Source organism: Somniosus microcephalus, unplaced genomic scaffold (genome assembly GCF_052327205.1).
Source record: "Somniosus microcephalus isolate GS21.2 unplaced genomic scaffold, FLI_Smic_1.0 unresolved_chr1, whole genome shotgun sequence".
Classification (NCBI taxonomy): domain Eukaryota; kingdom Metazoa; phylum Chordata; class Chondrichthyes; order Squaliformes; family Somniosidae; genus Somniosus; species Somniosus microcephalus.
Window position 1 is genome coordinate 20,784,945 of NW_028225179.1, and position 13,501 is coordinate 20,798,445.

Genomic DNA, 13,501 nt, shown 5'->3' on the forward strand with positions numbered 1-13,501 from the left:
GTTTAGAAGTTCCACTGTAGATTGTTCCTTGCTCCTCTCCATTGCTAATCTAAATCTTATGATACAATGATCACTAGTACACAAGTGTTCTCCCACACACTCTTCAACCTGGCACACCTCATTCTCCAGCATCAGATCCAACAAAGCCTCCTTCCTACTTGGGTCAAGAACATACTGGTCAAGGATATTTTCCTCAAAACATTTCAGAACTTCCTCCTCTTCCTTTCCCTTAACTCTAGCATTATCCCAATCGAAATTTGGCTGATTAAAGTCCCCCAGTATGACCACTCTATAGCTCTTGCATATCTCTGCGATTTCCCTGCAGATTTGCTCCTCTGCCACCCTCTCACTATTTGGGGGCCTGCAGAATACCCCCAATAGGGTGATCATACCCTTTTTACTCCTCAACTCTAACCAAATGGATTCTGTCCTTCTCCCCTCAAGAACATGTTCCCTGTCCAACACTACAGTATCTTCCTTAATCAGCACTGCCACTACACCTAACATTTTTCCTTCCATATCTTTTCTGAACACATTGTACCCTTGAATATTAAATGCCAAGTCCTTACCATTTTTAAGCCGCGTTTCGGTTATTGCCACAGCCTATTGCCACACGGCTAATTGTGCTTGTAGCTCACCAACTTTATTCACCACACTTTGTGCTTTTATGTACATGCATTCTAAAGCCATTTTTTAATTTTTCGTAATCTTTCTTAGACTGCTCCTATGTAATATTGTACTACTTCCGCCTCTAGTACTACTTTCTTCTCTAGTACTATCCAACACACTCACTCTTTTATGCATCTTATTCCTCTTTACTGCTCCTATATTCTGGTGCCCATTCCCCTGCCAAGCTAGATTAAACACTGCCCAACAGCACTAGCAAACGTCCCCACGAGAATATTGGTTCTGGCTCTCTTGAGGTGTAACCCGTTCAGCTTGTACAGGTCCCACCTTCCCCAGAAATGGTCCCAATGCCTCAGGAATCTAAAGCCCTCCCTCCTGCACCATCTCTCCAGCCACGTATGTAGGACAAGAAATGGTGAAACTTCTTGGCCAATGTCTTCACTCAAATGATTATTCGCTGTCACAGTAAAATAACGCAACATTTTCAATACAGTTGACTATTCTAGAGTGTATTATATGAGGATGCGGAGACGGACGACAATGCTGAGCTATTAATTTTGCAAAATCTTATTTGATAATACAGGTCGTAGATTCAAAACCAGTTTTGTAAAGAGACTCTAATGTTGTTGACTTGAACTAGTCAGCAATGCTCGCACGGCAGTTGGATGCCTGTGTCCAGTTGGAAAGCTGTCTGAAAGAACATGCAGTCTGGCAGAGCTGGACCTCCAGCAGATTGACTTTTCTGCTGAGCAGACGATGAGCCTCCTTCTTGAAAATGGTTCGTCAGTCCAGCTCAGAGGGGATTAAGCATCATGAAAGTGGAATGGGACTGGGGCCACTTGTGTGACAGGAAGTGTAGGGGGCAGTTTCCCACCCTTGAAGAATATTCATGATTTAGTTGCAGAATTTGTTTTCACCACTCGCCACTCAGCCCAAGGATGAGCCGAGACGAACACGTGGAGTTAAAGCGATTCTGCATGTCAGTTAATTCAGTGGCATTTCACGAACAATAAGAAATCAGATAATAATAACCGCATTACAAAATGGATAAGGTGTTTAACTTTAATGTGTATTATAATGCTATCAGAAAATTGTAGTTTCCTGTCTTCCGCGGTCGGTTTGCACACTGGGTTCCATCCTGGATCGGACCTGTTTTACACCTGACCATTTCTAACAATCACTGACCTCATGTAACGGAAATATCTAAATTCCTTTTGTTCCAGAAGCTGACTGAACATTTTCAACGTTGTGGATCCGGGTGTAACGGGCAGGACTTGTGGTGAAGAGGACTTTCGTGCACATTGTTTCTGTTTGGATGTCATCTTTTTTTATCTCCGTCATTTCACTCCAGCCGAATGAACTGAAGGAAGAAGGAATAAAGATCTCCGATTCCCGATCTCTGTTTAACCTTTATTGGAGAAGGAGAAGAATTCCAATGGTCCGTGTTAATTTTAACAAGATATGAACAATGAAGGGGCCAAGACCAGTGGTTTGGACGAGATTAGAATTTAAAGCTAATTTTATGTAAGATTCAGTCAAATGCTGGGAAGGTTTATCAGCATCAAACATTCAACACAATAAATAAGCACAATGGATTAACATTCCATCGTCTTAACCTCTCGTCTCCCATCTACAACAACTCAGCCATTCCATTTCCTGCTTTTTGCATACAAACAGAAATACTCCGCAAGAAAGACCGCTTTACCGCTTGTCCTGCCCGTGCACCCAGATCGACAATGGTGAAAATGTAGAATCAGCTTCTGTAAGCAAAAGGCATTCCATTAATTCAGGAAGGCAGTAATGTGCCTCATCGAAAGGTGAGGTGTGCACCCCTTTTAATCAGACCAGGCAGGCTGGTCATGCCGGTTTGATTCCCGGCCAGTACAGAACCCTGTACGGTTTGAATTCGGCACACATAGGACCAAATCACAAGGCAGCTTCTCACATCCTTTCAGCGCCAGAGAAAGCAGGACTGACCAATACTCAGGGCAGAGGGTGTTTCAAGAAGATTGACGCTGAATGTAAGTTTATCCCAATTCAGGCGAGCTGATGGGTGCAGAAAGCAAAATGCAAAGTTCCTGCATTGGCCGGAATCGAACATGGGTGCAAGGCGTCCAATGAGACACTGAGCAGAATACACCTAGGAGACTTTAACTTTTCTCAGTTGGTTTGTTTTCAGTTGCTTCAGTGAAGCTCTATGATTTTGAAATATATGGGCAAAATGACACGAAATCTCATGTTTGTAATGGAAAGTATTTATGTTTTCTGCAATGTCGATCGGCTGTAAGAAGCTGCGTTTTGTCTAAAATTTAGCGGGGTTCGTCCGGGATTTGAACCGGGGATTTCTCGCAACTGTGAAACACCAAAGCAAGATTGTGAGCAAACCCGTTTTAAGCAGACATAGAATAATCCGTGACTGACAGCAATCCTGATTATGATTAGCAACAACGTCAGACACCTTATCCATTAGGCCAAGAAAATTTATCGTGCAATCCGGGTATTTTGCTTCCAAAGGCCAGCCCTGCTTTCTAAATGCTTGTCTGTCGAGCATCCCCCAGGTCTAAATGTATCGACTTGTTTCAAAGCATCAATTCAGATTCCTGCGAATGGGACATGTGCCGCCAGGGACAGCGGTGGTAGCAGAGCAATCTTAACGGTGTAAATAGGTGAAAGTGAATGTTAGATTAAGGTAATGCCGCAGGAAAGTGACAAAGAAACGGAAGGAGGAAACTAAAGGAGGGCTACAGATAGTGGGCGGAAGAAAAAGCTGGGAGAAGAGGCGGGTTTGAATTATGGAGCATCAAGCTCAGGCATGTGAGAGCACGGGGTTTGAAGGAGTAAATAGGCTTTCACCATCAATAAAAGAATACTGTTTGATGTAGTGAAGATTGATTTTTCGCTGTGTTCTATCAGCAGGTGCCACAGAAAACAGAAGTTATAAAGCGAGCTATACCGTGATTCTGATTCGAACCAAAGTTGCTGCGGCCACAGTGCAGAGTACTGACCAGTATATGATCCCAGCGTCATACATCAGCTACTCCAGCACTGCCCTAACCACAGCAAAATCACGCACGGCACTGCTTAGAAAAGTTTGATTTTTGGGGAGGATGTCAATATCAGCACCACCAGAAATTTTGACAGCGGTGGAATTAAACCCACGACCCGCAGCAAATGGAGCCATTAACCATAATGGGAACTTGTGGAGCCGCAGTTACATTTAAAAGGGTTGTAGCCCTTTCACAACAGAGTAAACTCACCCCTGGAGATTCATTAGGACAAAAGGCCCCGCTGGGAGTCAAACCCAGGATCGCCTGTTGATTGAACAGGCGCTTTAACCAGCTAAGCCACGGAGCCAAATCGCGCCTCAGCTATGCCGTCGCCTCTCACTGGTATCTATCAGCTACATGTCACAGCCTGTTGGAGGCTGAGGCCGTTTTGTATCGATCCATCTCTCCTGTCTATTCCGCCAAGCGTCCCGATGCTGTCTGTATCTCACTGTGTTTATCTCAGTTTCAATCTCTGAGTTGATTCTAAATGAATACCTGTGTTTATGTTTTGCATGAAATAAATGAGGGGTCAGACAATTCTTCCTCTGACACTGGGGAACGAATGAGCCAACATTGATAACAAGATTTAGATTATTGTGATGCTGCAATTAAAATATTCCATCTTGCATTATATAGGTTCAATCCTGTGCAAAATAAATTGCAATCCCAACGTGATTCCAATAGGCCACTTTTTAATTTGATGCCACAGACGCCACCATTTCACCGCAAGGTGATTCATAACTAATACACAGAGAAGTCAAGCAGTGAAACGGTATTTGTAGAAAGGGTTGTGAGACTGTGGAGTGCACTGTGGGCAAGCAGCAGATTTAAAACAAGGTTAAAAAACCGGCAGCCTGTGGGAGGAAGGGGGGAGAGAGGCAAGAGAGACACAGGAAAGATCAACTTGGGAACTATTGGCCCCGAATCTACTTTAAATCCCCTCACTGTATTTAAAACCATTTAATGTCAGATTCACACATTGATGCATGTGAGCAATATAGGACAGTTACCGCTGTCTCTGGTCTAAAATAACTGCTTTACTATTTGGTCCCACCCGCTGTGTTTAGGCTCTATCCTGAATATTTATCTCCGACCTAGAATCAGTTTGTAATCTGGAGACAAGGATTCTGCAGCCGGCGGTCAGGGAGCAGAGGCTGTGGCTGATTTGTGTCATGTGGGAGCAGAACACAATGTTTCTGCTGTTTATTTTCATTACCCTGCAGAATATTCCATACTGTGCTCAACATCTTACATACCGTTAAATATCGGAAGTTTTCTTTTATTGTAATGATCGCTGCGATTCTTCTGGACTTGCTGAATTTGCAGCAAATTAAATATCATGAAACCATCATCGCCAATAATAAACAGGGTCAGCGATTTGAGAATTTAATTTTTTGGATGGATATTTTCGCGGCTGCAATGGCCGAGTGGTGAAGCGTTGGACTTGACATCCAATGGCGTTTTCCTGTGCAGGCTCGAGCCCTGCTCGCAGCGGGTTCTCTCATTATTGTAATAAATTACGTCAAATAATTTATTTTCTTCAATCTGCTCCCTCTGGGAGAATTTTGGAAATTTCAATGCCGGTTTTAAGAAACTAAATGATTGCCGAGAGACCTGGATCACTTACTTCAAGAAGGTTTGCTGACCGAATTCCAAAAGTGTTCTGCAGATTGTCTGGAAGCTCCAGATAAGGAGGCCTCGATAATCTCTGAGGAACCTTCGCAAACACTCGGTGGTGTCCAGTAGCATCAGTCTGTGTAACCATGGGAGAGAGAGAATGGAAAGTCACTGGAAGGCTTGTTTCTGTCAGCAGCAATGGTACAGGAGCTCCATTCTGAAGTGAAAAGCAGAACACATTCCAGGAGACAGGCCAGGAGACAGACAAACGGAGTGGAGATCTGGAAGAGTGACCAGAAAAACAACAAGGAGGACACCAACACATAATTCATCTCCCCCCTCCCGAAGCAGAAGAATTGACCATTCTGAGTTTTGAGTTGCACCACTGAGGTTGTACAGGTCTCTCTCTGTAAAACTTGTATTATTATGTTAATAAAACGATTTGTTTGAAAAGTTTAAAGCTTCATTTGCCATGGAATTTTCTTGTAAAATCAGGCTGCTTTCGCAGAGCTTGCCTGTCGAGAGGTCCCGCAGGTCTAAATGTATCGACTGGCTTCAAAGCACCAACTCAGATTGGGGCGTATGGGACATGTGGCCCAGCAAGAGCGGTGGTAGCAGAGCACAGTTAACGGTTTAAGTGGCTGAAAGTGAATGTTGGATTAACATAAGAACATAAGAAATAGGAGCAGGAGTCGGCCAATCGGCCCCTCGAGCCTGCTCCACCATTCAATAAGATCATGGCTGATCTGATCCTAACCTCAAATCTTCTATCACTCTGCATCCACCCGAACCCATGTGATCTCCTGGGAGAGGCGAAAAACCAGATAAAGACCCCATGGCCAATTTGGGAGAAAAAAATCTGGGAAATTCCTCTCCGACCCATCTAGGCGATCGAAATTCTTCCAGGAGATCACTCTGTCCCTACATTTTCTACAGTACTTACCTTCTGTAAAAGGCGATCTCCACCCCAGCCAGGAACAGGAATAAAACCATCTCCTGAAATCTAACACAGAATTAGAACACAGTAGGAGCAGAACCAGGCTACACGGCCCCTGGGCCCACTCCACTACTAACAGGGCCATGACCATTCCGAACCTAGACTCATGTCCAATTTCCTGCCCGCTCCCCGTAACCCTTAATTCCCTTTACTTCTAGGAAACTATCAATTTCTGTTTTAAATTTATTTAATGATGTAGCTTCCACAGCTTTCTGGGGCAACAAATTCCACAAACCTACCACCCTCTGAGTGAAGAAGTTTCTCCTCATCTCAGTTTTGAACGAGCATCCCCTTATTCTAAGATTATGCCCCCTAGTTCTAGTTTCACCCTTCATTGGGAACAACCTCACCGCATCCAACCAATCAAGCCCCCTCACAATCTTATATGTTTCAATAAGATCGCCTCTCATTCTTCTGAACTCCAGTGAGTAGAGTCCCAATCTACTCAACCTCTCCTCATATGACCACCCCCTCATCCCCGGGATTAACCGAGTGAACCTTCTTTGCACTGACTCGAGAGCAAGTATGTCTTTTCTTAAGTATGGACACCAAAACTGTATGCAGTATTGCAGGTGCGGTCTCGCCAATACCTTGTACAACTGCAGCAATACCTCCCTGTTTTTATATTCCATCCCCCTAGCAATAAAAGCCAACATTCCATAGGCCTTCTTGATGACTTGCTGCTCCTGCATACTAACTTTTTGAGTTTCTTGCACCAGGACCCCCAGATCCCTTTCTACTACAGTACTTTCCAGTTTCTTGCCATTAAGATAATAACTTGCTCTATGATTTTTCCTGCCAAAGTTCATAACCCCACACTTTCCAGTATTGTATTCCATCTGCCAAATCTCTGCCCACTGACTTAGCCTGTCTATGTCCCTTTGCAGGTTTTTTATGTCCTCCTCACTCACTACTTTCCGTCCCATCTTTGTATCATAAACGTTGATATGTTACACTCGATCCCCTCCTCCAAATCGTTAATATAGATTGTAAAGAGTTGGGGACCCAGCACTGACCCCTGAGGAACACCACCAGTTACTGGTTGCCAATCTGAGAATGAACCATTAATCCCAACTCTCTGCTTTCTGTTAGAGAGCCAATCCTCCACCCACGCCAGAATATTACCCCAATCCCGTGATTTTTTATCTTGAGCAATAATCTTTTGTGTGGCACCTTGTCAAATGCCTTTTGGAAGTCTAAATACACTACGTCCACTGTTCCCCTTTATCCACACTGTATGTTACTTCCTCAAAAAACTCCAGCAAATTTGTCAAACATGACTTCCCCTTCATGAAACCATGCTGAGTTTGTCCTATTAAATTATGTTTATCCAAATGTCCCGTTACTGTCTCCTTAATAATGGACTCTAACATTTTACCAACCACAGATGTTAGGCTAACAGGTCTATAGTTTCCAGCCTTCTGCCGACTACCCTTTTTAAATAAGGGTGTTACATTATCAGTTTCCAATCTGCCGGGACCTTTGCTGAGTCCAGTGAGTTTTGGAAAATTATTACCAATGCATCCACAATCCCTACCGCTACTTCCCTCAAGACCCTAGGATGCAAGCCATCAGGTCCAGGGGATTTATCCGTCTTGAGTCCTATTATTTTACCAAGTATCACTTCCTTAGTGATTTTAATCGTATTTAGTTCCTCCCCCCCTAGAGCCCCCTGTTTGTCCAGTGTTGGGATATTCTTCGTGTCCTCTACTGTAAGGACTGATACAAAATAATTGTTCAGTGTTTTTGCCATCTCCATGTTTCCCACCATTAATTTCCCTGTCTGACCCTCTAAGGGACCAACATTTACTTTAGCCACCCTTTTTCTTTTTATGCAACTATAGAAACTGTTACTGTCTGTTTTTATATTTTTTGCTAATTTACTTTCATAATCTATCTTCCCTTTCTTAATCAATCTTTTAGTTATTTTTTGCTGTCTTTTAAAGGCTTCCCAATCTTCCATTCTCCCACTAGATTTGGCTACCTTATATGCCCTTGTTTTTAGTCGGATACTATCCTTAATTACTTTACTTAGCCACGGATGGCTATCTTTTCTTTTACACCCTTTTTTCCTCAGTGGAATATATATTTTTTGGAAGTTGTAAAATAACTCCTTAAATGTACACCACTAATCATGTACCGGCTTACCCTTTAATCTCTTTTCCCAGTCCACTCTAATCAACTCCGCTCTCATACCTTTATAGTCTCCTTTATTCAAGCTCAGCACGCTTGTTTGAGATCCAAACTTCTCACCCTCTAATTGAATATGGAACTCAACCATGTTATGGTCACTCATTCCAAGGGGAACCTTTACTAGGACATTTTTAATTAATCCTGTCTCATTACACAGGACCAAATCTAAGGTTGCTTGCCCCCTGGTCGGTTCAGTTACATACTGCTCAAGAAACTCATCCCTAATACACTCAATGAACTCATCCTCAAGGCTGCTCTGCCAAATTTGATTTGTCCAGTTCATATGATAATGAAAATCCCCCATAATTATAGCTGTTCCCTTATTACAAGCCTCAACTATTTCCTGATTAATACTCCGTCCAACAGAGTTGCAACTGTTCGGAGGCCTATAGACTACACCCACTCGTGTTTTTTCCCCTTATTATTCCTTACCTCCGACCAAACTGTTTCACTATCCTGCTCCTTTGACCCAATATCATTTCTCTGTATTATAGTGATTCCTTCCTTCATTAACATAGCCACCCCACCTCCTCTCCCTTCCTGCCTGTCCTTCCTGATTGTCAAATAACCTGGTATGTTTAATTCCCAGTCATGGACACCCTGCAGCCATGTTTCTGTAATGGCCACAAGATCATACCCATATGTCGTTATTTGTGCCGTTAACTCATTCATTTTGTTATGAATGCTACGTGCATTCAGATAAAGAACTTTCAAATATGTTTTGTAACACTTTGTTCCTGTTTTTTCCCTTTTTAGTACTTTACTTTTTACTCCATACCTTCTGTCCCTTCCTGACACATTCTGTTTTTTAATTCCCCCACTGCTACCTAAGTCTATGACCTTCTCTGTTGTCAGTTCTATTATTTGCTCTCTAGAAACCTCCCCCCCACTAATTAGTTTAAAGCCCTCTCTACGGCCCTAATTATATGATTCGCCAGGACTCTAGTCCCAGCACTGGCCAAGTGGAGTCCATCCCAACGGAACAGCTCCCTCCTGTCCCAGTATTGGTGCCAGTGTCCCAAGAAGCAAAACCCATTTCTCCCACACCAGTCTTTGAGCCACGCATTTAACTCTTTAATTTTATTTATCCTAGCCATATTCGCTCGTGGCTTAGGTAATAACCCAAAGATTATTACCCTTGAGGTTCTGTTTTTTAATTTGACCCCTAGCTGCTCATACTCCTTTAGCAGAACCGTCTTCCTTGTCCTATCGACGTCGTTTGCGCCAACATGGACCATGACAACTGGATCCTCCCCCTCCCACTCCAAGTGTCTTTCCAGCCCAGAAGAGATGTCCTTAATCCTGGCACCAGGCAGGCAACACAGCCTTCAGGACTCCCGCTCTCGGCTGCAGAGAACGCTATCTATCCCCCTAATAATACTATCCCCTACCACTACAACATTTCTTTTTACTCCCTCCACTTGAATGGCCCCCTGTACCACGGTGCTGTGGCCAGGTTGCTCATCCTCCCTGCAGACCCGCTCCCGCCCTCACAGGGAGTAAGAACCTCGATCCTGCTGGACAAGAACAAGGGCTGCGTCTCCTTCAACACTACATCGTGGATCCCTGTATCTTCCTCACTCGTAGTCAAACCGTCCTGTCCCTGACCACGGACTACATCTGCAGTAATTAACTTCATAGGTGTGACCATCTCCTGAAACATAGAGTCCAGGAACTTCTCCCCCTCCCTGATGTGTCGCAGTGTCTGAAGCTCGGTCTCAAGCTCCGTAACATGGAAAAACCCTTAAAAAACCCTTAAAAAATTAAACTTACTTCAAGGTACTTAAGATTAAGGTAATACTGCAGGAAAACTACAATGAAATTGAAGGGGGAAAGTAAAGGAGGGCTATTGATTGTGGAAGGAAGAAAAATCTGCGTTATGTTTCGATTTCGAACCGAAGTTGCTGCGGCCAAAACGCAGAGCATTAATCACTATACGAGCACGGCGCCACACATCATCAACTGGAGCGCTCCTCTGACCACAAGAAAGTAACGCATGGCACTGCCTAGGAAAGATGGATTTTTGGTGAAGAGTCCAAAATCAGCACCGCCAGAAATTCAGAAGCGGTGAAATTCGACCCATGCCTCGCAGCGACTGGAGCCTTCATCCAGAATGGGAACTGGTGCAGGCACAGTTTCATTTAAAATAATTTTAGCCTTTTCACACGAGAAGAAATTCACCCCTGGAAATTCATTAAAAAAAAGGCCCCACTGGGAATCGAACCCAGGATTTTCTGTTTACTAGACAGACGCTTTGACCAGCTAAGCCACGGGGCCGACTACTGACACAACTTTTCGCCTCCACTCACTGATAGCTATCAGTTTCCGGTCACTGTCTTCTGGACTCTCAGGCCGTTTCTTATTTCTCCAGCTCTCTTGTCCATTCTGCCATGTGTCCCATTGCTGTCTGTATCTCCTGCTTAATTTATCTCAGTGTCAATCTGTGAGGTGATTCTGAATGATTACCCTATGTTTGTGTCTTATCTATATATATAAAACGGTCTGTCTTTCTGTCTGTCTCTCTGTCTGTCTTTCTGTCTGTCCGGCTATACAATCAAAAGTTATAGAGCCTACCTACACATGTGTTACATCAAAAGAAAGCTTATGATTTTCGAAACATCATAAGCGTATTTACTTTTTTGAAATTCTTCAGGCAGTATGCAAAAACTCTTCAAAAAGCTTCAAAATTCCACTCATTATCCACTCATTAGTATTGAGTGACGTGAAGGTTGACCAATTCTTTGACGTGATGATTGACCAATCCTACAGTTCAGTCACCTGATCGTTGATCAATCAGTGCGTGTGTGGGCGGGACTAATCATTCTCACCTCAGGGATGTGGCAGCCATTACACATCAGCCGGGCCTGAAGCTAAAAATATGGTAATCGAGGTCAGTAGCTTTTCAAAAAAAATAAGTTTTACCAAAAATATTTTAGAAGTACTTTAACTTTCATCTTTGAAGGTATTAAAAGCTAAAAATGTTTAGGTTAAAAAACAGTGGAAAATACCCGAGTCTCCGGGGCCTAGGCTTCTCCAACTGCCGACAGCCAAAATCCAGTCCCAGGCTCCCTGCCCAGACATCGACCAGGCCCAAAAAAGCCCTGGCAACGCCGGGCCCCCCCAGCTAGTATGAAATAAATGAGGGGATCAGGCAATTCATCCTCAGACACTGGGGAACTAATAAGCCAATAGTTATAACAAGATATTGTTTATTCTGATGCAGCAAATATAATATTCCATCTTGAAAGATTCAGTTTCAATTCTGTGCAAAAGAAACTGTGACCCCAACGTGTTTCCAATAGGCTGCCTTTTAATCTAACCTCACAACCGCCGCCATTGCACCTCAAGGTGATTCATAACTAATAAAGAGAGAAGTCAAGCACTGAAAGGGTATTTGTAAAAAGGGTTGTGAGACTGTGGAATGCACTGGCCCAGCAAGCAGCAGATTAAAACAAGGTTTAAAAACCGGCAGCCTGTGGGAGGAATGGGGGAGAGAGGCATGAGAGACACAGGAAAGATCAACTTGGAAAATATTGGCCCCGAATCTACTTTAAATCCCCCCACTGTATTTAAACCCATTTAATGTCAGAGGCACACATTGATGCATGTGAGCAATATAGGATATGTATCGCTGTCTCTTATCTAAAATATCTGCTTTATGTATGCAAAATTATCATTGCCGAGATTAAAGACGCTATGCAGAGTTAGCGGCTCTTTTCTCCAGGAGTGTGATTCACTTTTTGGGAATTCACATCAATTAAAATACAAGAGGTCCCGGTTTCAAATCCTGGATCTGCTCCAACATTTTAATAGAACCACTTTCCTCGGCAGGAGACATTCCACAAGTCTTCAAATAATAACCGCCGGAAAATCAGCCTGTGTTCAGCATATCGGAAGAAAATGGCAATTTTATTCTTTAAAGCAGCAATTCAGTCCCAGAAGTGCCGAAGCTGTGAGGTCAATATGCAAATCTGTTTGCTTCCAGAAGCCTGCTCCACATTTTCTACATTCTCAATCTGGGAGCCCGGGCAGGACATGTGGTAAAGGGACTTTATTAAAGGTGGTTTCTAAGGTTTGGATCAGAAATACTGAAATAAAAGGGATTTTTGGATGACTCCTTTTGGATTATAATGTTAGATCGCGGTTGGTGAGAGGTTAAAGTCTCAGGACTATTAATCCAGTTGGAAGATACATAGCCTGAAAATGTTACTCCCCAACTTAGACAATATTTTCTCTCACTGTTTGGTAAAATTCTCCCACTTTCTCAACCTAATATTTCACCCAGCTCTAATGGACAGAAGGTGGAATCGAGTGCTCCTTCCTCCTTTCTCACTTTCATCCCGCCTTGCTTCATTTCCATCCTCCTTTTTCGTGGTTTCCTGCCTCATTGGACAATGAGCCTGTCTTTGATGTTAACTGTGTGATCGACATCTTATCAGTTCCAGACCTAACCTTGTCTTTTTGCAGATTTATTAAACTCTATCTGAAGGAAACTCTCGAAAATATAATAAAACAGCCCATTTAATGCCTGTGTGTTAAAACAGGCGTTTTAATGGTGAGGGAAATATTACAGGAACAGAACAACTCCTGCAGCAATAGAAATCGAGCCAGTGTCCAGCTCTGCTGTTCGGGGCAATCCTCGCCTCCTTCTTTTTCATTTTCACCTTGGTGGGAAAAGCTGAGAGCGATCTCCAATCTACACGGGCTTTACACTGGTTCACAGACAGAAAACAAAGAGTAGGAATGAACGGGTCTTTTTAAGGATGGCAGGCTGTGACTAGTGGGGCACTGCGAGGACCGGTGCTTGGGCCCCAGCTATTCAAAATTTATATCAATGATTTGGATGAGGGTACTAAATGTATCATTTCCAAGTTTGCTGATGATACAAAGCTAGGTGGCAGTGTCAGTTGCAAAAAGAATGTGAAGGAGCTCCAAGGGGAGCTCGACAGGCTCAGTGAGTGGGCGAGAACATGGCAGATGGAATATAATGCGGATAAATGTGAAGTTATCCACTTTGGTA

General features: G+C 43.4%; 1 non-coding gene across 1 annotated transcript; it reads right to left on the reverse strand.

The window, feature by feature from the left end:
• Window positions 1–10,684: 10,684 nt before the first annotated feature.
• trnat-agu (transfer RNA threonine (anticodon AGU)) lies at window positions 10,685–10,758 on the reverse strand. The gene has a single exon. It is a non-coding gene; the product is annotated as a tRNA-Thr (tRNA).
• Between the last annotated feature and the right edge of the window lie 2,743 nt (window positions 10,759–13,501).